The sequence below is a fragment of the Mesoplodon bidens genome, assembly GCF_964165515.1.
Source record: "Mesoplodon bidens genome assembly, chromosome: Y".
Classification (NCBI taxonomy): Eukaryota; Metazoa; Chordata; class Mammalia; order Artiodactyla; family Ziphiidae; genus Mesoplodon; species Mesoplodon bidens.
The window spans coordinates 22,806,392-22,833,045 of record NC_138180.1 but is presented as its reverse complement, the minus strand read 5'-3'; positions in this window follow the sequence as shown (position 1 = coordinate 22,833,045).

The window sequence follows — 26,654 nt, the reverse complement described above, 5'->3', positions numbered from 1 at the left end:
ACATTTTTAAAGTACATGTCGTTGATAAACCTAAATAGTGAAAGGTTGTTTAATACCACAGATTAAGCATTGAGAAGAGTGAAATTATGCTGTTTTGAAAACTATGGCAGGTGATATTTTCTGCCTAATTATATAAGAAGATTTCTCTAAAAAATACACATTATCTCAAAGACTTATTGGCTGTGAAATAAGTTAAGTGTATTTCAAATGGCTTGTCTGCAAAGAAAGGAAAGAGGTAGGGAATCACAGAAAGTCGAGGGGATAATGTCAATATATACATTGCTATATGGTGAACTAAGCCTTAGGCCAGCCACAATGTAGAGGACCTGACCCTTAGGAACTTAAAAGTGAGCTGGAATCTTTAAAAGTTCAAATCTTTATAAGTAAAAAGATTGATGAAAATGAATAACCAAGTGTTTTAATTGACATCAGAAGATCAAAACAATAAACCCTGAGAACATAGAAAAAAGATAAATAAAGATATGAGCAGAACTTAATACCACAGAAAACGTATAAAATTCAGGTGAGGTAGTAAGTCCAAAGAATATTCTTTGAAAAGATTTAAAAGACACACTTTGGTTAAGGAAAACAAAAACATAATTAAAGAATATATAGAAAGAATCAGGACAATGTTATAGCAGAAAATATATGAAATGCCAGTAAAATGGAAAATTTCTGTAAAGTGGACCATTTCCTAGCTCCTACAGTTTACCAAAACTGACACAAGAGGAAATCATTTAAGGTCATCATGTCGGCCCTTGGCATTCTCGGAACGCCCTGGCCTCAGATTGCAGCATCTGTAGTCCATGGTAACCTGCGGAGAGTGGGAGGGGCTGAGGGAGACTGGAACACTGCCCTCACTGAGGGAGTGTGTGTGGCCATCTCTGCTGTGACTGAACAAAGGGCAGTGGAGCAGGGGGCCAAGGGCAGGGCCCTCAGAGCACGGCAGGCCCAGTGTGGTGTCACAAGCATTTAGGCCCAGGCCATAGGGCGCCTTCTTTGTCTGCACAGCTGCCCAAACTCTCATTTTTCCACACAGGCCGCCCACTTAGTTGAAGTGTGTGTGGAACCTGTGCGCGCAGTACACCTCGCTGCACAGCTAACCATAGGTGTGCGCATCGTAGCTTCCTGCCCGGTGACCGAAGTTCGCAGGAGAGATGATTCCCAGGTTCACACGCAGAGAGGCTCCTGCCCGGGCCACAGGTGCCCACTGCCCCTGCCCAAGATCGGGGGCCGAAAGCAGCCCTGTCTAAGTCCCCTAACCCTAGAGGGAGTATTGGACCAACACTTCTAGAAAACGGGGTCCTTGTGGGCAACTCATTGGAGGGACACAAATAAATCTTTGCCGACTTTTTGCTGAAACTTACGAGCGTTCACACCTAAGCCTCTTACAAGGTCAGCTGTTTAGCTAAACATGAGCTCATGATCTAAATTTACACAATAATGAAGAAATCAGCTACAAAGGGAGACAATCAGCAAAAACAATCAATACCAGAATTAGATTCCCTAGGCCATCCGTCAGATGTTGGAATAATCAGGTGCTAGGCAGAAAATATACATAAACCTGGAAATGAAACAAGGAACAAGGATGTTTTCAAAGACTGGTAGGATCTCTAAAGCATTTTTGAAGTACATGGCATTGATAAAGCTAAATACTCAAAGGTTGTTTAATACAACAAATTAAGCAGTGAGAAGAGTGAAATTATGCTGTTTAGAAAACTATGGAAGTTGAGATTTTCTGCCTAATTATATAAGATGATTTCTCTAAAAAATACACATTATTTCAAAGACTTATAGGCTGTGAAATAAGTTAACGGTATTTCAAATGGCTTGTCTGCAAAGAAAGGTGAGATGTAGGGAATCACAGAAAGCCGAGGGGATAATATGTCAATATATACATTGCTATATGGTGAACTAAGCCTTAGGCCGGCAACACTGTAGAGGAATTGACCCTTAGAAACGTACAAGTAAGCTGGAATCTTTAAAAGTTCAAATCTTTATAAGTAAAAAGATTTATTAAAATGAATAACCAAGTGTTTTACTTGACATCAGAAAATCAAAACAATAAACCCTGAGAACATAGAAAAAAGATAAATAAAGATATGAGCAGAACTTAATACCACAGAAAACGTATAAAATTCAGGTGAGGTAGTAAGTCCAAAGAATATTCTTTGAAAAGATTTAAAAGACACACTTTGATTAAGGAAAACACAAACATAATTAAAGAATATATAAAAAGAATCAGGACAATGTTATAGCAGATAATATATGAAATGCTAGTAAATTGGAACATTTCTGTAAAGTTGACCATTTCCTAGCTCGTACAGTTTAACAAAACTGACACAAGAGGAATTCATTTAAGGTCATCATGTTGGACCTTTGCATTCTCGGAACGCCCTGTCCTCAGATTGCAGCATCTGTAGTCCATGGTAACCTGCGGAGAGTGGGCGGGGCTGAGGGAGGCTGAAGACTTCCCTCACTCAGGGAGTTGGTGTGGCCATCTCTGCTGTGACTGAACAAAGGGCAGGGGAGCAGGGGACACAGGGCAGTTCCCTCAAAGCCCGGCAGGCAAGTGGGGTGTCACAAGCATTTAGGCCCAGGCCATAGGGCGCCTTCTTTGTCTGCACAGCTGTCCAAACTCTCATTTTTCCACTCAGGCCGCCCACTTAGTTGAAGTGTGTGTGGAACCTGTCCGCGCAGTACACCTCGCTGCACAGCTAACCATAGGTCAGGGCATCGTAGCTTCCTGCCACGTGACCGAAGTTCGCAGGCAAATGGGTCCCTGGGACACATGCGGAGAGGCTCCTGCCCGGGCCACAGGCCGCCCACTGCCCCTGCCCCAGATCGAAGGCTAAAAAGCAGCCATGTGTGAGTCCACTGTCTCTCGAAGGAGTATTGGACCAATACTTATAGAAAACGGGGTCCTTGCGGGCAACTCATTGGAGGGACACAAATAAATATTTGCCGACTTTCTGCTGAAGCTTACCAGCGTTCACACCTAAGGCTCTTACAAGGCCAGCTGTTTAGCTAAACATGAGCTCATGATCTAAATTTACACAATATTGAAGAAATCAGCTACAAAGTGAGACAATCAGCAAAAACAATCAATACCAGAATGAGATTCCCGAGGCCATCCATCTGATGTTGAAATAATCAGGTGCAAGTCAGAAAATATACATAAAACTGGAACTGAAACAAGGAACAAGGAGGTTTTCAAAGGCTGGTAGGATCTCTAAAACATTTTTAAAGTACATGTCGTTGATAAACCTAAATACTCAAAGGTTGTTTAATACCACAGATTAAGCATTGAGAAGAGTGAAATTATGCTGTTTTGAAAACTATGGCAGGTGATATTTTCTGCCTAATTATATAAGAAGATTTCTCTAAAAAATACACATTATTTCAAAGACTTATTGGCTGTGAAATAAGTTAAGTGTATTTCAAATGGCTTGTCTGCAAAGAAAGGTGAGATGTAGGGAATCACAGAAAGTCGAGGGGAAAATGTCAATATATACATTGCTATATGGTGAACTAAGCTTTAGGCCAGCCACAATGTAGAGGACCTGACTCTTAGAAACTTAAAAGTGAGCTGGAATCTTTAAAAGTTCAAATGTTTATAAGTAAAAAGATTTATGAAAATGAATAACCAAGTGTTTTAATTGACATCAGAAAATCAAAAAAATAAAACCTGAGAACATAGAAAAAAGATAAATAAAGATATGAGCAGAACTTAATACCACAGAAAACGTATAAAATTTAGGTGAAGTAGTAAGTCCAAAGAATATTCTTTGAAAAGATTTAAAAGACACACTTTGATTAAGGAAAACACAAACATAATTAAAGAATATATAGAAAGAATCAGGACAATGTCATAGCAGAGAATATATGAAATGCCAGTATATGGAACATTTCTGTAAAGTGGACCATTTCCTAGCTCCTACAGTTTACCAAAACTGACACAAGAGGAAATCATTTAAGGTCATCATGTTGGACCTTTGCATTCTCGGAACGCCCTGGCCTCAGAATGCAGCATCTGTAGTCCATGGTAACCTGCGGAGAGTGGGAGCGGCTGAGGGAGACTGGAACACTGCCCTCACTGAGGGAGTGGGTGTGGCCATCTCTGCTGTGACTGAACAAAGGGCAGGGGAGCAGGGGGCCCAGGGCAGGGCCCTCAGAGCCCGGCAGGCCGAGTGGGGTGTCACAAGCATTTAGGCCCAGGCCATAGGGCGCCTTCTTTTTCTGCACAGCTGTCCAAACTCTCATTTTTCCACTCAGGCCGCCCACTTAGTTGAAGTGTGTGTGCAACCTGTCTGCGCAGTACACCTCGCTGCACAGCTAACCATAGGTAAAGGCATCATAGCTTCCTGCCAGGTGACCAAAGTTCGCAGGCAAATGGGTCCCTGGGACACATGCGGAGAGGCTCCTGCCCGGGCCACAGGCCGCCCACTGCCCCTGCCCCAGATCGAAGGCTGAAAACCAGCCATGTCTGAGTCCACTGCCTCTCGAAGGACTATTGGACCAACACTTGTAGAAAACGGGGTCCTTGCGGGCAACTCATTGGAGGGACACAAATAAATCTTTGCCGACTTTCTGCTGAAGCTTACCAGCGTTCACAACTAAGCCTCTAGCAAGGTCAGCTGTTTAGCTAAACATGAGCTCATGATCTAAATTTACACAATATTGAAGAAATCAGCTACAAAGTGAGACAATCAGCAAAAACAATCAATACCAGAATGAGATTCCCTAGGCCACCCATCAGATGTTGGAATAATCAGGTGCAAGGCAGAAAATATACATAAAACTGGAACTGAAACAAGGAACAAGGAGGTTTTCAAAGGCTGGTAGGATCTCTAAAACATTTTTAAAGTACATGTCGTTGATAAACCTAAATACTCAAAGGTTGTTTAATACCACAGATTAAGCATTTAGAAGAGTGAAATTATGCTGTTTTGAAAACTATGGCAGGTGAGATTTTCTGCCTAATTATATAAGAAGATTTCTCTAAAAAATAGACATTATTTCAAAGACTTATTGGCTGTGAAATAAGTTAAGTGTATTTCAAATGGCTTGTCTTCAAAGAAAGGTGAGTTGTAGGGAATCACAGAAAGTCGAGGGGAAAATGTCAATATATACATTGCTATATGGTGAACTAAGCCTTAGGCCAGACACAATGTAGAGGACCTGACACTTAGAAACTTAAAAGTGAGCTGGAATCGTTAAAAGTTCAAAGTTTTATAAGTAAAAAGATTTATGAAAATGAATAACCTAGTGTTTCAATTGACATCAGAAAATCAAAACAATAAACCCTGAGAACATAGAAAAAAGATAAATAAAGATATGAACAGAACTTAATACCACAGAAAACGTATAAAATTCAGGTGAGGTAGTAAGTCCAAAGAATATTCTTTGAAAAGATTTAAAAGACACACTTTGATTAAGGAAAACACAAACATAATTAAAGAATATATAGAAAGAATCTGGACAATGTTATAGCAGAGAATATATGAAATGCCAGTAAATTTGAACATTTCTGTAAAGTGGACCATTTCCTAGCTCCTACAGTTTACCAAAACTGACACAAGAGGAAATCATTTAAGGTCATCATGTCAGCCCTTGGCATTCTCGGAATGCCCTGGCCTCAGAATGCAGCATCTGTAGTCCATGGTAAACTGCGGAGAGTGGGAGGGGCTGAGGGAAACTGGAACACTGCCCTCACTGAGGGAGTGGGTGTGGCCATCTCTGCTGTGACTGAACAAAGGGTAGGGGAGCAGGGTCCCAGGGCAGGGCCCTCAGAGCCCGGCAGGCCCAGTGGGGTGTCACAAGCATTTAGGCCCAGGCCATAGGGCGCCTTCTTTGTCTGAACAGCTGCCCAAACTCTCATTTTTCCACACAGGCCGCCCACTAAGTTGAAGTGTGTCTGGAACCTGTCCGCGCAGTACACCTCGCTGCACAGCTAACCATAGGTCTGGGCATCGTAGCTTCCTGCCATGTGACCGAAGTTCGCAGGAGAGATGATTCCCAGGTTCACACGCACAGAGGCTCCTGCCCGGGCCATAGGCCGCCACTGCCCCTGCCCAAGATCGGGGGCCGAAAGCAGCCCTGTCTAATTCCCCTACCCCTAGAGGGATTATTGGACCAACACTTCTAGAAAACGGGGTCCATGTGGGCAACTCATTGGAGGGACACAAATAAATCTTTGCCGACTTTTTACTGAAACTTTCGAGCGTTCACACCTAAGCCTCTTACAAGGTCAGCTGTTTAGCTAAACATGAGCTCATGATCTAAATTTACACAATAATGAAGAAATCAGCTACAAAGGGAGACAATCAGCAAAAACAATCAATACCAGAATTAGATTCCCTAGGCCATCCGTCAGATGTTGGAATAATCAGGTGCTAGGCAGAAAATATACATAAACCTGGAAATGAAACAAGGAACAAGGATGTTTTCAAAGACTGGTAGGATCTCTAAAGCATTTTTGAAGTACATGGCATTGATAAAGCTAAATACTCAAAGGTTGTTTAATACAACAAATTAAGCAGTGAGAAGAGTGTAATTATGCTCTTTAGAAAACTATGGAAGTTGAGATTTTCTGCCTAATTATATAAGATGATTTCTCTAAAAAATACACATTATTTCAAAGACTTATAGGCTGTGAAATAAGTTAAGGTTATTTCAAATGGCTTGTCTGCAAAGAAATGTGAGATGTAGGGAATCACAGAAAGCCGAGGGGATAATAGGTCAATATATACATTGCTATATGGTGAACTAAGCCTTACGCCAGCCACAATGTAGAGGACCTGACACTTAGAAACTTAAAAGTTAGCTGGAATCTTTAAAAGTTCAAATGTTTATAAGTAAAAAGATTTATGAAAATGAATAACCAAGTGTTTTAATTGACATCAGAAAATCAAAACAATAAACCCTGAGAATATAGAAAAAAGATAAATAAAGATATGAGCAGAACTTAATACCACAGAAAACGTATAAAATTCAGGTGAGGTAGTAAGTCCAAAGAATATTCTTTGAAAAGATTTAAAAGACACACTTTGATTAAGGAAAACACAAACATAATTAAAGAATATATAGAAAGAATCAGGACAATGTTATAGCAGAGAATATATGAAATGCCAGTAAATTGGAACATTTCTGTAAAGTGGACCATTTCCTAGCTCGTACAGTTTAACAAAACTGACACAAGAGGAAATCATTTAAGGTCATCATGTCTGCTCTTGGCACTCTCGGCACGCCCTGGCCTCAGAATGCAGCATCTGTAGTCCATGGTAACCTGCGGAGAGTGGCGGGGCTCACGGAGGCTGAAGACTGCCCTCACTGAGGGAGTAGGTGTGGCCATCTCTGCTGTGACTGAACAAAGGGCAGGGGAGCGTGGGGCCCAGGGCAGGGCCCTCAGAGCCCGGCAGGCCCAGTGGGGTGTCACAAGCATTTAGGCCCAGGCCATAGGGCGCCTTCTTTGTCTGCACAGCTGTCCAAACTCTCATTTTTCCACTCAGGCCACCCACTTAGTTGAAGTGTGTGTGGAACCTGTCCGCGCAGTACACCTCGAGTACAGCTAACCATAGGTCAGGGCATCGTAGCTTCCTGCCAGGTGACCGAAGTTCGCAGGCAAATGGGTCCCTGGTACACATGCGGAGAGGCTCCTGCCCGGGCCACAGGCCGCCCACTGCCCCTGCCCCAGATCGAAGGCTGAAAAGCCGCCATGTTTGAATCCACTGCCTCTCAAAGGCGTATTGGACCAACACTTGTAGAAAACGGGGTCCTTGCGGGCAACTCATTGGAGGGACACAAATAAATCTTTGCCGACTTTCTGATGAAGCTTACCAGCGTTCACACCTAAGCCTCTTACAAGGTCAGCTGTTTAGCTAAACATGAGCTCATGATCTAAATTTACACAATATTGAAGAAATCAGCTACAAAGTGAGACAATCAGCAAAAACAATCACTACCAGAATGAGATTCCCTAGGCCATCCATCTGATGCTGGAATAATCAGGTGCAAGGCAGAAAATATACATAAAACTGGAACTGAAACAAGGAACAAGGAGGTTTTCAAAGGCTGGTAGGATCTCTAAAACATTTTTAGAGTACATGTCGTTGATAAACCTAAATAGTGAAAGGTTGTTTAATACCACAGATTAAGCATTGAGAAGAGTGAAATTATGCTGTTTTGAAAACTATGGCAGGTGATATTTTCTGCCTAATTATATAAGAAGATTTCTCTAAAAAATACACATTATTTCAAACACTTATTGGCTGTGAAATAAGTTAAGTGTATTTCAAATGGCTTGTCTTCAAAGAAAGGTGAGTTGTAGGGAATCACAGAAAGTCGAGGGGAAAATGTCAATATATACATTGCTATATGGTGAACTAAGCCTTAGGCCAGACACAATGTAGAGGACCTGACACTTAGAAACTTAAAAGTGATCTGGAATCGTTAAAAGTTCAAAGTTTTATAAGTAAAAAGATTTATTAAAATGAATATCCTAGTGTTTCAATTGACATCAGAAAATCAAAACAATAAACCCTGAGAACATAGAAAAAAGATAAATAAAGATATGAGCAGAACTTAATACCGCAGAAAACGTATAAAATTCAGGTGAGGTAGTAAGTCCAAAGAATATTCTTTGAAAAGATTTAAAAGACACACTTTGATTAAGGAAAACAAAAACATAAGTTAAGAATATACAGAAAGAATCAGGACAATGTTATAGCAGAGAATATACGAAATGCCAGTAAATTTGAACATTTCTGTAAAGTGGACCATTTCCTAGCTCCTAAAGTTTACCAAAACTGACACAAGAGGAAATCATTTAAGGTCATCATGACTGCCCTTGGCACTCTCGGAACGCCCTGGCCTCAGAATGCAGCATCTGTAGTCCATGGTAACCTGCGGAAATGGGGCCTGGCTGAGGGAGGTTGGAACACTGCCCTCACTGAGGGAGAGGGTGTGGCCATCTCTGCTGTGACTGAACAAAGGGCAGGGGAGCAGGGGGGCCAGGGAAGGGCCCTCAGAGCCCGGCAGACCCAACGGGTGTCACAAGCATTTAGGCCCTGCTCAAAGGGCGCCTTCTTTGTCTGCACAGCTGCCCAAATTCTCACCTTTCCACTCAGGCCGCCCTCTTATTTGAAGTGAGTTTGGAACCTGTCTGCGCAGTACACCTCGCTGCACAGCTAACCATAGGTCAGGGCGTCGTAGCTTCCTGCCAGGTGACCGAAGTTCCCAGGCAAATGGGTCCCTGGGACACATGCGGAGAGGCTCCTGCCCGGGCCACAGGCCGCCCACTGGCCCTGCCCCAGAACGAAGGCTGAAAACCAGCCATGTCTGAGTCCACTGCCTCTCGAAGGAGTATTGGACCAAGACTTGTAGAAAACCGGGTCCTTGCGGGCAACTCATTGGAGGGACACAAATAAATCTTTGCCGACTTTCTGCTGAAGCTTACCAGCGTTCACACCTAAGCCTCTTACGAGGTCAGCTGTTTAGCTAAACATGAGCTCAGGATCTAAATTTACACAATATTGAAGAAATCAGCTACAAAGTGAGACAATCAGCAAAAACAATCAATACCATAAATAGATTCCCTAGGGCATCCATCTGATGTTGGAATAATCAGGTGCAAGGCAGAAAATATACATAAAACTGGAACTGAAACAAGGAACAAGGAGGTTTTCAAAGGCTGATAGGATCTCTAAAACATTTTTAAAGTACATGTCGTTGATAAACCTAAATACTCAAAGGTTGTTTAATACAACAAATTAAGCAGTGAGAAGAGTGAAATTATGCTGTTTAGAAAACTATGGAAGTTGAGATTTTCTGCCTAAATATATAAGATGATTTCCCTAAAAAATACACATTATTTCAGAGACTTATTGGCTGTGAAATAAGTTAAGGGTATTTCAAATGGCTTGTCTGCAAAGATAGGTGAGATGTAGGGAATCACAGAAAGCCGAGGGGATAATATGTCAATATATACATTGCTATTTGGTGAACTAAGCCTTAGGCAGGCAACAGTGTAGAGGAATGGAACCTTAGAAACGTACAAGTAAGCTGGAATCTTTAAAAGTTCAAATCTTGTATAAGTAAAAACATTTGTTAAAATGAAATACGAAGTGTTTTAATTGACATCAGAAAATCAAAACAATAAACCCTGAGAACATAGAAAAAAGATAAATAAAGATATGAGCAGAACTTAATACCACAGAAAACGTATAAAATTCAGGTGATTTAGTAAGTCCAAAGAATATTCTTTGAAAAGATTTAAAAGACACAGTTTGATTAAGGAAATCAAAAACATAAGTAAAGAATATACAGAAAGAATCAGGACAATGTTATAGCAGAGAATATATGAAATGCCAGTAAATTTGAACATTTCTGTAAAGTTGACCATTTCCTAGCTCCTACAGTTTACCAAAACTGACACAAGAGGAAATCATTTAAGGTCATCATGCCGGCCCTTGGCATTCTCGGAACGCCCTGGCCTCAGAATGCAGCATCTGTAGTCAATGGTAAACTGCGGAGAGGGGGCGTGGCTGAGGGAGGCTGGAACACTGCCCTCACTGAGGGAGTGGGTGTGGCCATCTCTGCTGTGACTGAACAAAGGGAAGGGGAGTAGGGGGCCCAGGGCTGGGCCCTCAGAGTTCGGCAGACACAGTGGGGTGTCAGAAGCATTTAGGCCCAGGCCAAAGGGCGCCTTCTTTGTCTGCACAGGTGCCCAAACTTTGACCTTTCCACTCAGGCCACCCTCTTATTTGAAGTGTGTTTGGAACCTGTCCGCACAGTACACCTCGCTGCACAGCAAACCATAGGTGAAGGCATCGTAGCTTCCTGCCAGGTGACCAAATTTTGCAGGCAAATGGGTCACTGGGACACATGCGGAGAGGGTCCTGCAAGGGCCACAGGCCGCCCACTGGCCCTGCCCCAGATCGAAGGCTGAAAAGCAGCCATGTCTGAGTCCACTGCCTCTCGAAGGAGTATGGACCAACACTTGTAGAAAACGGGGCCCTTGCGGGCAACTCATTGGAGGGACACAAATAAATCTTTGCCGACTTTCTGCTGAAGCTTACCAGCGTTCACACCTAAGCCTCTTACAAGGTCAGCTGTTTAGCTAAACATGAGCTCATGATCTAAATTTACACAATATTGAAGAAATCAGCTACAAAGTGAGACAATCAGCAAAAACAATCAATACCAGAATGAGATTCCCTAGGCCATCCATCTGATGTTGGAATAATCAGGTGCAAGGCAGAAAATATACATAAAACTGGAACTGAAACAAGGAACAAGGAGGTTTTCAAAGGCTGGTAGGATCTCTAAAACATTTTTAAAGTACATGTCGTTGATAAACCTAAATACTCAAAGGTTGTTTAATACCACAGATTAAGCATTGAGAAGAGTGAAATTATGCTGTTTTGAAAACTATGGCAGGTGAGATTTTCTGCCTAATTATATAAGAAGATTTCGCTAAAAAATAGACATTATTTCAAAGACTTATTGGCTGTGAAATAAGTTAAGTATATTTCAAATGGCTTGTCTGCAAAGAAAGGTGAGATGTAGGGAATCACAGAAAGTCGAGGGGAAAATGTCAATATATACATTGCTATATGGTGAACTAAGCCTTAGGCCAGCCACAATGTACAGGACCTGACCCTTAGAAACTTAAACGTGAGCTGGAATCTTTAAAAGTTCAAATCTTTATAAGTAAAAAGATTTATTAAAGTGAATAAACAAGTGTTTTGATTGACATCAGATGATCAAAACAATAAACCCTGAGAACATAGAAAAAAGATAAATAAAGATATGAGCAGAACTTAATACCACAGAAAACGTATAAAATTCAGGTGAGGTAGTAAGTCCAAAGAATATTCTTTGAAAAGATTTAAAAGACAAACTTTGATTAAGGAAAACACAAACATAATTAAAGAATATATAGAAAGAATCAGGACGTTATAGCAGAGAATATATGAAATGCCAGTAAATTTGAACATTTCTGTAAAGTGGACCATTTCCTAGGTCCTACAGTTTACCAAAACTGACACAAGAGGAAATCATTTAAGGTCATCATGTCTGCTCTTGGAATTTTCGGAACGTCCTGGCCTCAGAATGCAGCATCTGTAGTCCATGGTAACCTACGGAGAGTGGGCGGTGCTGAGGGAGGCTGGAACACTGCCCTCACTGAGGGAGTGGCTGTGGCCATCTCTGCTGTGACTGAAAAAAGGGCAGGGGAGCAGGGGGCCCAGGCCAGGGACCTCAGAGCCCGGCATGCCCAGTGGGGTGTCACAAGCATTTAGGCCCAGGCCATAGGGCGCCTTCTTTGTCTGCACAGCTGCCCAAACTCTCACTTTTCCACTCAGGCCGCCCACTTAGTTGAAATGTGTGTGGAACCTGTCCGCGAAGTATACATCGCTGCACAGCTAACCATAGGTCTGGGCATCGTAGCTTCCTGCCAGGTGACCGAAGTTCGCAGGAGAGATGTTTCCCAGGTTCACACGCAGAGGGGTTCCTGCCCGGGCCACAGGCCGCCCACTGCCCCTGCTCAAGATCGGAGGACGAAAGCAGCCCTGTCCTAGTCCCCTAGCCTTAGAGGGAGTATTGGATCAACACTTCTAGAAAACGGGGTCCTTGCGGGCAACTCATTGGAGGGACACAAATAAATCTTTGCCGACATTCTGCTGAAGCTTACCAGCGTTCACACCTAAGCCTCTTACAAGATCAGCTGTTTAGCTAAACATGAGCTCATGATCTAAATTTACACAATATTGAAGAAATCAGCTACAAAGTGAGACAATCAGCAAAAACAATCAATACCAGGATTAGATTCCCTAGGCCATCCGTCAGATGTTGGAATAATCAGGTGCTAGGCAGAAAATATACATAAACCTGGAAATGAAACAAGGAACAAGGATTTTTTCAAAGACTGGTAGGATCTCTAAAACATTTTTAAAGTACATGGCATTGATAAAGCTAAATACTCAAAGGTTGTTTAATACAACAAATTAAGCAGTGAGAAGAGTGAAATTATGCTGTTTAGAAAACTATGGAAGGTGAGATTTTCTGCCTAATTATATAAGATGATTTCTCTAAAAAATATACATTATTTCAAAGACTTATTGGCTGTGAAATAAGTTAAGGGTGTTTCAAATGGCTTGTCTGCAAAGAAAGGTGAGATGTAGGGAATCACAGAAAGCCGAGGGGATAATATGTCAATATATACATTGCTATATAGAGAACTAAGCCTTAGGCCGGCAACAGTGTAGAGGAATGGACCCTTAGAAACGTACAAGTAAGCTGGAATCTTTAAAAGTTCAAATCTTTATAAGTAAAAAGTTTTATCAAAATGAATTACCAAGTGTTTTAATTGACATCAGAAGATCAAAACAATAAACCAGGAGAACTTAGAAAAAACATAAATAAAGATATGAGCAGAACTTAATACATCAGAAAACGTATAAAATTGAGGTGATGTAGTAAGTCCAAAGAATATTCTTTGAAAAGAGTTAAAAGACACACTTTGATTAAGGAAAACAGAAACATAAGTAAAGAATATACAAAAGAATCAGGACAATGTTATAGCAGAGAATATATGAAATGCCAATAAATTTGAACATTTCTGTAAAGTGGACCATTTCCCAGCTCCTAAAATCTACCAAAACTGAAACAAGAGGAAATCATTTAAGGTCATCATATCTGCCCTTGGCATTCTCGGAGCGCCCTGGCCTCAGAATGCAGCATCTGTAGGCCATGGTAACCTGCGGAAAGGGGGCGGGGCTGAGGGAAGTTGGAAGACTGCCCTCACTGAGGGAATGGGTATGGCCATCTCTGCTATGACTGAACAAAAGGAAGTGGAGCAGGGGGCCCAGGGCAAGGCCCTCAGAGACCGGCAGGCCCAGTGGGTTGTCACAAGCATTTAGGCCCAGACCAGAGGGCGTCTTCTTTGTCTTCACAGCTGCCCATACTCTCACCTTTCCACTCACTCCACCCTCTTACTTGAAGTGTGTGTGGCACCTGTCCGCGCAGTATACCTCGCTGCAGAGCTAGGCAGAGGTCTGGGCATTGTAGCTTCCTGCCAGGTGACCGAAGTTCGCAGGCAGATGGGTCCGTGGGAAACACGCGGTGAGGCTCATGCCTGGACCACCGGCGGCCCAAAGTCCCTGCCCCAGATTGGCGGCCGCAAAGCAGCCCTGTCTGAGTCCCTGCCTCTAGAGGGAGTATTGGACCAACACTTGTAGAAAACGGGGTCCTCGCGGGCAACTCATTGGAGGGATACAAATAAATCTTTGCCGACTTTCTGATGAAGCTTTCGAGCGTTCACACCTAAGCCTCTTACAAGGTCAGCTGTTTATCTAAACCTGAGCTCATGATCTAAATATACACAATAATGAGGAAATCAGCTACAAGGGGGAGACAATCAGCAAAAACAATCAATACCAGAATTAGATTCCCTAGGCCATCCATCAGATGTTGGAATAATCAGGTGCAAGGCAGAAAATATACATAAAACTGAAACTGAATCAAGGAACAAGGATGTTTTCAAAGGCTGGTAGGATCTCTAAAACATTTTTAAAGTACATGTCATTGATAAAGTTAAATACTCAAAGGTTGTGTAATACAACAGATTCATCATTGAGAAGAGTGAAATTATGCTGTTTTGAAAACTATGGCATGTCAGATTTTCTTCCTAATTATATAAGTAGATTACTCTAAAAAATACATATTATTTCAGAGAATTAATGGCTGTGTAATAATTTAAGGTTATTTCAAATGGCTTGTCTGAAAAGAAAGGTGACATGTAGGGAATCACAGAAAATCTAGGTGAAAATAGGTATATATATACATTGCTATATGGTGAACTAAGCCTTAGTCCAGCAACAATGTAGAGGACGTGACCCTTAGAAACTTATATGTAAGCTGGAATCTTCAAAAGTTCAAATATTTATAAGTAAAAAGATTTATAAAAATGAATAACCAAGTGTTTTAATTGACATCAGAATATCAAAACAATAAACCCTGAGAACATAAAAAAAGATAAGTAAAGATATGAGCAGAACTTAATACAACAGAAAACGTGTAAATTCAGGTGATGTAGTAAGTCCAAAGAATATTCTTTGAAAAGATTTAAAAGACACACTTGGATTAAGGAAAACAAAAACATAAGTCAAGAATATACAGAAAGAATCAGGACAATGTTATAGCAGAGAAGATCTGAAATGCTAGTAAATTTGAACATTTCTGTAAAGTGGACCATTTCCTAGCTCCTAAAGTTTACCAAAACTGACACAGGGGAAATCATTTAATGTCATCATATCTGCCCTTGGCATTCTCGGAGCGCCCTGGCCTCAGAATGCAGCATCTGTAGTCCATGGTAACCTGCGGAGAGGGGGCGGGGCTGAGGGACGCTGTAACACTGCCCTCACTGAGCGAGTGGGTGTGGCCATCTCTGCTGTGACTGAACAAAGGGCCGGCGAGCAAGGGGGCCAGGGCAGGGCCGTCAGAGCCGGCAGGCACAATGGGGTGTCACACGCATTAAGGCCCAGGCCAAAGACCTCCATCTTTGTCTGCAGAGCTGCCCAAACTCTCATCTTTCCTCCCAGGCCGCCATCTTACTTGAAGTGTGTGAGGAACTTGTCCGCAAAGTACACCTCGCTGCGCAGCTCATCATAGGTCTGGGCATCGTAGCTTCCTGCCAGGTGACCGAGGATCGCAGGCAGATGAGTCGCTGGGACACATTCGAAGAGGCTCCTGACCGGGACACAGGCGGCCCACTGCCCCTTCCCCAGATCGGGGGCCGCAAAGCAGCCCTGTCCGAGTCCCTGCCTCTAGAGGGAGTACTACACCAACACTAGTAGAAAACGGGGTCCTTGCAGGAAACTCACTGGAGGGACACAAATAAATCTTTGCAGACTTTCTGATGAAGCTTACGAGCGTTCACACCTAAGCCTCTTACAAGGTCAGCTGTTTGGCTAAACATGAGCTCATGATCTAAATTTACACAATAATGAAGAAATCAGCTACAAGGGGGAGACAGTCAGCAAAAACAATCAATGCCAGAATTAGATTCCCTAGGCTATATATCAGATGTTGGAATAATCAGGTGCAAGGCTGAAAATATACATAAAACTGGAACTGAAAGAAAGAAAAAGGATGATTTCAAAGACTGGTAGGATCTCTAAAACATTTTTAAACTACATGTCATTGAAAAAGCTAAATACTCAAAGGTTGTGTAATACAACAGATTCATCACTGAGAATAGTGAATTTATGCTGTTTTGAAAACTATGGCAGGCCAGATTTTCTGCCTAATTATATACGAAGATTTATCTAAAAAATACACATTATTTCAAAAACTTATTGGCTGTGAAATAAGTTAAGGGTATTTCAAATGGCTTGTCTGCAAAGAAACGTGAGATGTAGGGAATCACAGAAACTCGAGGGGAAAATAGGTCAATATATACATTGCTATAGGGTGAACTAAGCCTTAGGCCAGCAGCAACGTAGAGGAACTGACCCTTAGTAACTTACAAGTAAGCTGTAATATTCAAAAGTTCAAATCTTTATAATTAAAAAGGTTTATTAATATGAATAACCAAGTGTTTTAATTGACATCAGAAGACCAAACCAACAAACTCTGAGAACATAGAAAAAAGATAAATAAAGATATGAGCAGAACTTAGTACTACAGAAAACGAGTAAAATTGAGGTGATTTAGTAAGTCCAAAGAATATTCGTTGAAAAGATTTAAAACACACACTTTGATTAACAAAACAAAAACATAATTAAAGAATATATAGAAAGAATCAGGACAATGTTATAGCAGAGAAGATCTGAAATGCCAGGAAATTTGAATATTTCTGTAAAGTGGACCATTTCCTAGCTCCTAAAATTTACCAAAACTGACACAAGAGGAAATCATTAAAGGTCATCATGTCTGCACTTGGGAGTCTCCGAACGCCCTGGCCACAGAATGCAGCATCTGTAGTCCATGGTAACGTGCAGAGACGGGGCGGGGCTGAGGGAGGATGGAACACTGCCCTCACTGACGGAGTGGGTGTGGCCATCTCTGCTGTGACTGAACAAAGGGCAGGGGAGCAGGGGGCCCAGGGCAGGGCACTCAGAGAACGGCAGGCCCAGTGGGTTGCCAGAGGCATTTAAGTCCTGGCCAAAGGGCGCCTTCTTTGTGTGCACAGCTGCCCAAACTCTCACCTTTCCACTCAGGCCGCCCTCTTACTTGAAGTGTGGGTGGAAACTGTCCGCGCAGTACACCTCGCTGCAAAGCTAACCATAGGTCTGGGAATCGTAGCTTCCTGCCAGGTGACCAAAGTTCGCAGGCACATGGGTCCCTGGGACTCACACGGAGAGGCTCCTGCACGGGCCAAAGGACGCCCACTGCCCCTGCCCCAGATCGGGGGCCCCAAAGCAGCCCTGTCTGAGTCCCCTGCCTCTAGAGGGAGTATTAGACCAACACTTGTAGAAAACGGGTTCCTCGTGGGCAACTCATTGGAGGGACACATATAACTCTTTGCCGACTTTCTGCTGAAGCTTACGTGTGTTCACACCTAAGCCTCTTAAAAGGTCAGCTGTTGAGCTAAACATGAGCTCATGATCTAAATTTACACAATAATGAAGAAATCAGCTACATGGGGAGACAATCAGCAAAAACAATCAATTCCAGAATTAGATTCCCTAGGCCATCCATCAGATGTTAGAATAATCAGGTGCAAGGCAGAACATATACACAAAACTGGAACTGAAACAGGGAACAAGGATGTTATCAAAGACTGATAAGATGTCTAAAACATTTTTAAAGTACATGTCATTGATAAAGCTAAATACTCAAAGGTTGTGTACTACAACAGATTCATAGATCAGAAGAGTGAAATTATGCTCTTTTGAAAACTATGGAAGGTCAGATTTTCTGCCTTATTATATGAGACGATTTTTCTAAAAAATACACATTATTTCAAAGACTTATTGGCTGTGAAATAAGTTAAGGGAATTGCAAATGGCTTGTATGCAAAGAAAGGTGAGATGTAGGGAATCACAGAAAGTCGAGGGCAAAATAGGTCAATATATAATTGCTATATGGTAAACTAAGCCATAGGCCAGCAACAATGTAGAGGACCTGACCCTTAGAAACTTACAAGTAAGCTGGAATACTCAAAATTACAAATATTTATAAGTAAAAAGATTTATTAAAATGAATAACCAAGTGTTTTAATTGACATCAGAAGATCAATACATTAAGCCCTGAGAACATAGAAAAAAGATAATTAAAGATAGGAGCAGAACTCAATACAACAGAAAACGTATACAATTCAGGTGATGTAGTAAGTCCGAAGAATATTCTTTGAAAAGATTTAAAAGACAGAGTTTGATTAAGGAAAACAAAAAAATAAGTAAAGCATATACAGAAAGTATTAGGACAATGTTATAGCAGAGAATATATGAAATGCCCTTAAATTTTAACATTTCTGTAAAGTGGACCATTTCCTAGCTCCTAAAGTTTACCAAAACTGACACAAGAGGAAATCATTTAAGGTCATCATGTCTGCCCTTGGCATTCTCGGAACGCCCTGGCCTCAGAATGCAGCATCTGCAGTCCATGGTAAGCTGCGGAGAAGGGACGTAGCTGAGGGAGTTTGGAACACTGCCCTCACTGAGGGAGTGGGTGTGGCCATCTCTGCTGTGACTGAACAAAGGGCAGGGGAGCAAGGGTCCCAGGGCAGAGCCCTCAGATCCCGGCAGGCCCAGTGTGGTGTCACAAGATTTAGGCCCAGGCCAAGGGACGCCGTCTTTGTCTGCACAACTGCCCAAACCTTCAAATTTCCACTCAGGCCGCCCTCTTACTTGAAGTGTGGGTGGAACCTGTCCGCACAGTACAACTCGCTGCACAGCTAACCATAGGTCTGGGCATCGTAGCTTCCTGACAGGTGATCGAAGTTCGCAGGCAGATGGGTCCCTGGGACACAAGTGGAGAGGCTCCTGCCCGGGCCACAGGCCGCCCACTGCCCCTGCCACAGATCAGGGGCCGCAAAGCAGCCCTGTCTGAGTCCCCTGCCTCCAGAGGGAGTATTGGACCAACACTTGTACAAAACGGGGTCCTCGCGGGCAACTAATTGGAGGGACACAAATAACTCTTTGCCGAATTTCTGCTGAAGCTTACGTGCGTTCACACCTAAGCCTCTTACAAGGTCAGCTGTTTAGCTAAACATGAGCTCATGATCTAAATTTACTAAATAATGAAGAAATCAGTTACAAGGGGAGACAATCAGCAAAAACAATCAATTCCAGAATTTGATTTCCTAAGTCATCCATCAGATGTTGGAATATTCAGGTTCAATGCAGAAAATATACACTAAACTGGAACTGAAACAAGGAACAAGGATGTTGTCAAAGACTGGTAGGATCTCAAAACATTATTAAAGTACATGTCATTGATAAAGCTAAATACTCAGAGTTTGTTAAGACAACAGATTCATCATTGAGAAGAGTGAAATTATGCTGTTTTGAAAACTGTGGCAGGTCAGATTTTCTGCCTAATTATATAAGAAGATTTCTCTAAAAAATACACATTATTTCCAAGACTTATTGGCTGTGAAATAAGTTAAGGGTATTTCAAAAGGCCTGTCTGCAAAGAAAGGTGTGATGTAGGGAATCACAGAAAGCCGAGGGGAAAATAGGTCAATATATGCATTGCTGTATGTTTAACTAAGCCTTAGGCCAGCAACAATATAGGGGACCTGACCCTTAGAAACTTACAAGTAAGCTGGAATCTTCAAAAGTTCAAATCTTTATAAGTAAAAAGATTTATTAAAATGAATAACCAAGTGTTTTAATTGACATCAGAAGATCAAAACAATAAACCCTCAGAACACAGAAAAAGGATAAATAAAGAGATGAGCAGAACTTAATACAACAGAAAACGTATACAATTGACGTGATGTAGTAAGTCCAAAGAATATTCTTTGAAAAGATTTAAAAGACACACTTTGATTAAGGAAAACAAAAACATAAGTAAAGAATATACAAAAGAATCAGGAAAATGTTATAGCAGAGAATATATGAAATGCCAGTAAATTTGAACATTTCTGTAAAGTTGACCATTTCCTAGCTCCTAAAGTTTACCAAAACTGACACAAGAGGAAATCATTTAAGGTCATCATGTCTGCCCTTGGCATTCTTGGAACGCCCAGGCCTCGGAATGCAGCATCTGTAGTCCATGGAAACCTGCGGAGAGGGGGCGGGGCTGAGTGAGTTTGGAACACTGCCCTCACTGAGGGAGAGGTTGTGGCCATCTCTGCTTTGAGTGAAAATAGGGCAGGGGAGCGGGGGGCCCAGAGTAGGGCCCTCAGAGCATGGCAGGCCCAGTGGGGTGTCACAAGCATTTAGGCCCAGGCCAAAGGGCGCCTTGTTTGTCTGCACAGCTGCCCAAACTCTCACCTTTCCACTCAGGCTGCCCACTTACTTGAAGTGTGTGTGGAAGCTGTCCGCGCAGTACACCTCGCTGCAGAGCTAACCATAGGTCTGGGCATTGTAGCTTCCTCCCGGGTGCCCAAAGTCCGCAGGCAGATGGGTTCCTGTGACACACGTGGAGAGGCTCCTGCCCGGGCCGCAGGCCGCCCACTGCCCCTGCCCCAGATCGTGGGCCGCAAAGCAGCCCTGTCTGAGACCCCTGCCTCTAGAGGGAGTATGGGACCAACACTTGTAGAAAACGGGGTCCTCGCTGGCAACTCATTGGAGGGACACAAATAAATCTTTGCCGACTTTCTGTTGAAGCTTACGAGCGTTCACACCTAAGCCTCTTTCAAGGTCAGCTGTTTAGCTAAACATGAGCTCATGATCTAAATTTACACAATAATGAAGAAATCAGCTACAATGGGAGACAATCAGCAAAAACAATCAATTCCAGAATTAGATTCCCTAGGCCATCCATCAGATGTTGGAATAATCAGGTGCAAGGCAGAAAATATACACAAAACTGGAACTGAAACAAGGAACAAGGATGTTTTCAACGCCTGATAGGATCTCTAAAATATTTTTAAAGTACATGTCATTGATAAAGCTAAATACTCAAAGGTTGCGTAATACAACAGATTCATCATTGAATAGAGTGAAATTATGCTGTTTTGAAAACTATGGCAGGTCAGATTTTCTGCCAAATTATATATGATTTCTCTAAAAAATACACATTATTTCAAAGACTTATTGGCTGTGAAATAAGTTAAGGGTATTTCCAATGGCGTGTCTGCAAAGAAAGGTGAGATGTAGGGAATCACAGAAAGCCGAGGGGAAAATAGGTCAATATATACATTGCTCTATGGTGAACTAAGCCTTAGGCCAGCAACAATGTAGAGGACCTGACCCTTAGAAACTTACAAGTAAGCTGGAATCATCAAAAGTTCAAAACTTTATATGTAAAAAGCTTTATGAAAATGAATAACCAAGTGTTTTAATTGACATCAGAAGATCAAAACAATAAACCCTGAGAACATAGATAAAAGATAATGAAAGATATGAGCAGAACTTAATACAACAGAAATCATATAAAATTCAGGTGATGTAGTAAGTCCAAAGAATATTCTTTGAAACATTTAAAAGACACACTTTGATTAAGGAAAACAAAAACATAAGTTAAGAATATACAGAAAGAATCAGGACAATGTTATAGCAGAGAATATATGAAATGCCAGTAAATTTGAACATTTGTGTAAAGTGGACCATTTCCTATCTCCTAAACTTTACCAAAACTGACACAAGAGGAAATCATTTAAGGTCATCATGTCTGCCCTTGGCATTCTCCGAACGTCCTGGCCTCAGAATGCAGCATCTGTAGTCCATGGTAACCTGCGGAGAAGGGGAGGGGCTGAGGGAGGTTGGAACACTGCCCTCACTGAGGGAGTGGGTGTGGCCATCTCTGCTGTGACTGAACAAAGGCAGGGGAGCAGGGGCCCCATGGCAGGGCCCTCAGAGACCGGCAGGCCCAGTGGGGTGCCACAGGCATTTAAGCCCAGGCCAAAGGACGCTTTCTTTGTCTGCACAGCTGACCAAACTCTCACCTTTCCACTCTGGCCGCCCGCTTACTTGAAGTGTGGGTGGAAACTGTCCACTCAGTACAACTCGCTGCACAGCTAACCATAGGTCTGGGAATCGTAGCTTCCTGCCAGGTGACCGAAGTTCGCAGGCAGATGGGTCCCTGGAACACACGCGGAGAGGCTCCTGCCCGTGCCACATGCAGCCCACTGCCCCTACCCCAGATCGGGGGCCGCAAACAGCCCTGTCTGACTCCCCTGCCTCTAGAGGGAGTATTGGACCAACACTTTTATAAAACGGGTCCCTCGCGGGCAACTCATTGGAGGGACACAAATAACTCTTTGCCGACTTTCTGCTGAAGCTTACGTGTGTTCACACCTAAGCCTCTTACAAGGTCAGCTGTTTAGCTAAACATGAGCTCATGATCTAAACTTACACAATAATGAAGAAATCAGCTACAAGGGGAGACAATCAGCAAAAACAATCAATTCCAGAATTAGATTCCCTAGGCCATCCATTAGATGTTAGAATAATCAGGTGCAAGGCAGAAAATATACACAAAACTGGAAGTGAAAGAAGGAACAAGGATGTTATCAAAGACTGATAAGATGTTCAAAACATTTTTAAAGTACATGTTATTGATAAAGCTAAATACTCAAAGGTTGTGTAATACAACAGATTCATAGTCCAGAAGAGTGAAATTATGCTCTTTTGAAAACTATGGCAGGTCAGATTTTCTGCCTAATTATATAAGAAGATTTTTCTAAAAAATTCACATTATTTCAAAGACTTATTGGCGGTGAAATAAGTTAAGGGAATTGCAAATGGCTTCTCTGCAAAGAATGGTGAGATGTAGGGAATCACAGAAAGTCGAGGGCAAAATAGGTCAATATATAATTGCTATATGGTGAACTAAGCTTTAGGCCAGCAACAATGTAGAAGACCTGACCCTTAGAAACTTACAAGTAAGCTGGAATCCTCAAAATTTCAAATCTTATAAGTAAAAAGATTTATTAAAATGAATATCCAAGCGTTTTAATTGACATCAGAAGATCAATACATTAAGCCCTTAGAACATAGAAAAAAGATAAATAAAGATATCTGCAGAACTTAATACAACAGAAAACGTATAGAATTCAGGGGATGTAGTAAGTCCAAAGAATATTCTTTGAAAAGATTTAAAAGACAGAGTTTGATTAAGGAAAACAAAAAAATAAGTAAAGCATATACAGAAAGAATTAGGACAATGTTATAGCAGAGAATATATGAAATGCCCGAAAATTTGAACATTTCTGTAAAGTGGACCATTTCCTAGTTCCTAATGTTTACCAAAACTGACACAAGAGGAAATCATTTAAGGTCATCATGTCTGCCCTTGGCATTCACAGAACGCCGTGGCCTCAGAATGCAGCATCTGTAGTCCATGGTAACCTGCGGAGAGTGGGCGGGGCTGAGGGAGGCTGGAACACTGCCCTCATTGAGGGAGTGGGTGTGGCCATCTTTGCTGTGACTGAACAAAGGGCAGGGGAGCAGGGGGCCCAGGGCAGGGCCCTCAGAGCCCGGCAGGCCCAGAGGGGTGTCACAAGCATTTAGGCCCAGGCCATAGGGCGCCTTCTTTGTCTGCACAGCTGCCCAAACTCTCACTTTTCCACTCAGGCCACCCACTTAGCTGAACTGAGTGTGGAACCTGTCGCGCAGTATACCTCGCTGCACAGCTAAACATAGGTCTGGGCATCGTAGCTTCCTGCCAGGTGACCGAAGTTCGCAGGAGAGATGATTCCCAGGTTCACAGGCAGAGAGGCTCCTGCCCGGGGCACAGGCCCCCCACTGCCCATGCCCAAGATCGGGGGCCGAAAGCAGCCCTGTCTAAGTCCCCTACCCCTGGAGGGAGTATTGGACAAACACTTCTAGAAAACGGGGTCCTTGTGGGCAACTCATTGGAGGGACACAAATAAATCTTTGCCGACTTTTTGCTGAAACTTACGAGCGTTCACACCTAAGCCTCTTACAAGGTCAGCTGTTTAGCTAAACATGAGCTCATGGTCTAAATTTACACAATAATGAAGAAATCAGCTACAAAGGGAGACAATCAGCAAAAACAATCAATACCAGAATTAGATTCCCTAAGCCCTCCTTGAGATGTTGGAATAATCAGGTGCAAGGCAGAAAATATACATAAAACTGGAACTGAAACAAGGAACTAGGAGGTTTTCAAAGGCTGGTCGGATCTCTAAAATATTTTTAAAGTACATGTCGTTGATAAACCTAAATACTCAAAGGTTGTTTAATACCACAGATTAAGCATTGAGAAGAGTGAAATTATGCTGTTATGAAAACTATGGCAGTTGAGATTTTCTGCCTAATAATATAAGATGATTTCTCTAAAAAATACACATTATTTCAAAGACTTATTGGCTGTGAAATAAGTTAAGTGTATTTCAAATGTCTTGTCTGCAAAGAACGCTGAGATGTAGGGAATCACAGAAAGTCGAGGGGAAAATGTCAATATAAACATTGCTATATGGTGAACTAAGCCTTAGGCCAGCCACAATGTAGAGGACGTGACCCTTAGAAACTTACAAGTGAGCTGGAATCTTTAAAAGTTCAAATCTTTACAAGTAAAATTATTTATTAAAATGAATAACCAAGTGTTTTAATTGACATCAGAAGACCAAAACAATAAACGCTGAGAACATAGAAGAAAGATAAATAAAGATACGAGCAGAACTTAATACCACAGAAAACGTATAAAATTCAGGTGAGGTAGTAAGTCCAAAGAATATTCTTTGAAAAGATTTAAAAGACACACTTTGATTAAGGAAAACACAAACATAATTATAGAATAAGTAGAAAGAATCAGGACAATGTTATAGCTGAGAATATATGAAACGCCATTAAATTTGAACATTTCTGTAAAGTGCACCATTTCCTAGCTCCTACCGTTTACCAAAACTGACACAAGAGGAAATCATTTAAGGTCATCATGTCGGCCCTTGACATTCTCGGAACGTCCTGTCCTCAGAATGCAGCATCTGTAGTCCATGGTAACCTGCGGAGTGTGGGCGGGGATGAGGGAGGCTGGAACAATGCCCTCACTGCGGAGTGGTGTGGCCATCTCTGCTGTGACTGAACAAAGGGCAGGGGAGCAGGGTGCCCAGGGCAGGGCCCTCAGAGCCCGGCAGGCCCAGTGGGGTGTCACAAGCATTTAGGCCCAGACAATATGGCACCTTCTTTGTCTGCACAGCTGCCCAAACTCTCACTTTTCCACTCAGGCCGCCCTCTTATTTGAAGTGTGTTTGGAACCTGTCCGCGCAGTACACCTCGCTGCACAGCTAACCATAGGTGAGGGCATCGTAGCTTCCTGCCAGGTGACCGACGTTCGCAGGCAAATATTCCCAGGGACACATGCGGAGAGCCTCCTGCCAGGGCCACAGGCCGCCCACAGGCCCTGCCCCAGATCGAAGGCTGTAAAGCAGCCATGTCTGAGTCCACTGCCTCTCGAAGGAGTATTGGACCAACACTTGTAGAAAACTGGGTCCGCGCAGGTAACTCATTGGAGGGACACAAAAAAGTCTTTGTGGACTTTCTTCTGAAGCTTTTGAGCATTCACACCTAAGCCTCTTACACGGTCAGCTGTTTAGCTAAACATGAGCTCATGATCTAAATTTACACAATAATGAAGAAATCAGCTACAAGGGGAGACAAGTAGCAAAAACAATCAACACCAGAATTAGATTCCCTAGGCCATCCATCAGATGTTTGAATAATCAGGTGCAAGGCAGAAAATACACATAAAACTGGAACTGAAACAAAGAAAAAGGATGTTTTCAAAGACTGGTAGGATCTCTAAAACATTTTTAAGTACATGTCATTGATAAGGCTAGATACTCAAAGTTTTTGTAATACAACAGATTCATCATTGAGAACAGTGAAATTATGCTGTTTTGAAAACTATGGCAGGTCAGATTTTCTGCCTAATTATATACGAAGATTTCTCCAAAAAATACACATTATTTCAAAGACTTATTGGCTGTGAAATAAGTTAAGGGTATGTCAAATGGCTTGTCTGCAAAGAAAGTTGAGATGTAGGGAATCACAGAAAGTCGAGGGGAAAATAGGTCAATATATACATTGCTATATGGTGAACTAAGCCTTAGGCCAGCAACAATGTAGAGGACCTGACCCCTATAAACTTACAAGTAAGCTAGAATCTTCCAAAGTTCAAATCTTTATAAGTAAAAAGTTTTATCAAAATGAATTACCAAGTGTTTTAATTTACATCAGAAGATCAAAACAATAAACCATGAGAACATAGAAAAAACATAAATACAGATATGAGCAGAACTTAATACAAGAGAAAACGTATAAAATTGAGGTGATGTAGTAAGTCCAAAGAATATTCTTTGAAAAGATTTAAAAGACATACTTTGATTAAGGAAAACAAAAACATAAGTAAAGAATATACAGAAATAATCAGGACAATGTTATAGCAGAGAATATATGAAATGCCAGTAAATTTGAACATTTCTCTAAAGTGGACCATTTCCTAGCTCCTAAAGTTTACCAAAACTGACACAAGAGTAAATCCTTTCAGGTCATCATGTCTGCCCTTGGCAT